Genomic DNA, 1,695 nt, shown 5'->3' with positions numbered 1-1,695 from the left:
TTAGTGGTGCGCTGAAGGAAGATCCAAATGAACATCTTCGTACATTTAATAGGATCTGCACTCTATTTAAAATAAGAGAAGTGGAGGATGAACATATATATCTCATGTTATTTCCCTGGACTTTAAAGGGAGAAGCCAAAGATTGGTTAGAATCGTTACCTGAAGGGGCGATTGATACATGGGACGTTTTAGTTGAAAAATTTCTTAAACAATTCTTTCCGGCATCTAAAGCCGTAAGACTTCAAGGAGAAATTGTTACGTTCACACAAAAGCCAAATGAAACTCTATATGAAGCGTGGACAAGATTTGAAAAGTTATTGAGAGGATGTCCGCAACATGGTTTAGACACTTGTCAAATAGTACAAATATTCTACCAAGAATGCGACATCACTACAAGAAAAGACATCGATATAGCAGCTGGTGGTTCCATTATGAAGAAAACAGCAGCTAACGCTTACAAAATTATTGATAACATTGCTTCCCACTCACATGAGTGGCATCAAAAAAAAGATATCGTTAGATCATCTAAAGCAGCTAGAGCTGATTATAGCCATGACTTTGATTCCATTTCCGCAAAGATAGATGCTGTCAAGAGGCGAATGGAAAAGATGACTAAAGATATTCACTCAATACGAATTAGTTGTGAGCAGTGTGGAGGACCACATTTGACAAAATATTGTCTCAGTATTGAACTAACAATGGAACAAAGAGAGAATGTTTGATACATGAACCAAAGGCCTGGAAATAATTATTAGAATAATTATCAACCGCCAAGACCAATCTACAATCAAAATCAGAATTATAACCGAAATGTTCCATACAACAACCAACAAGGTCCTAGTAATCAACAAGTATCCAATAATACTTATAATCAGCAAAGACCTATTTTTCAAAATAAGCCACCACAAACTGATGATAAAAAGTCAAATTTAGAAGACATGATGACGAAGCTAGTTGAATCTCAAACTCAATTTTTCACATCTCAGAAACAAACTAATGAACAAAATGCTCAAGCATTTAGAAATCAACAAGATTCTATTCAAAACTTGGAACAAGAAGTGAGCAACCTAGCAAGGTTGATAGGTGAAAGAAAACCGGGAAGTTTACCTAGTGATACAAATGCTAACCCCCGGAATGAAACAACTAAAGCCATTACCACAAGAAGTGGTATTACACTTAAACCACCTGAAATGCCTGTAATATCTGATGAAGCTATTCCTACTCTACAAGAACCACAATCTGATCAAGATAAGGAAACAGAACCGGTAGTTGAAAAGGTTAATGAAGATAACAAAGTTAAGGTAAAACCTTATGTTAAACCATACCAACCACCACTTCCTTACCCAAGTAAAATGAGAAAAGAGAGACTTGAAGCCGAGCAATCCAAATTCTTGGATATGTTTAAATAGATAAATGTCAATATTCCTTTCATTGATGTGATTTCAGGAATGCCTAGATATGCTAAATTTTTGAAAGATCTAATCACAAATAGAAAGAAAATGGAAGAACTCTCGGCTGTTACTATGAATGCTAATTGCTCTGCAGTACTATTGAATAAGATACTAGAAAAATTATCAGATCCAGGAAGTTTCATGATTCCATGTTTTCTGGGTAGTCTTAGTTTAATAGAAGCATTGGCAGACTTAGGTGCTAGTATAAATTTAATGCCGTATTCACTGTACGCTAAACTAGACC

At 35.4% G+C, this 1,695-nt stretch overlaps 1 non-coding gene across 1 annotated transcript; it reads right to left on the bottom strand.

Annotated features, from left to right (window-relative positions):
• Positions 1 to 236: 236 nt before the first annotated feature.
• LOC139865493 (small nucleolar RNA R71) lies at positions 237 to 343 on the bottom strand. The gene has a single exon (XR_011765010.1). It is a non-coding gene; the product is annotated as a small nucleolar RNA R71 (small nucleolar RNA).
• Positions 344 to 1,695: the final 1,352 nt, after the last annotated feature.

This window comes from Rutidosis leptorrhynchoides, chromosome 8 (genome assembly GCF_046630445.1).
Source record: "Rutidosis leptorrhynchoides isolate AG116_Rl617_1_P2 chromosome 8, CSIRO_AGI_Rlap_v1, whole genome shotgun sequence".
Classification (NCBI taxonomy): Eukaryota; Viridiplantae; Streptophyta; class Magnoliopsida; order Asterales; family Asteraceae; genus Rutidosis; species Rutidosis leptorrhynchoides.
This window is presented reverse-complemented; position numbering and strand designations above follow the sequence as displayed.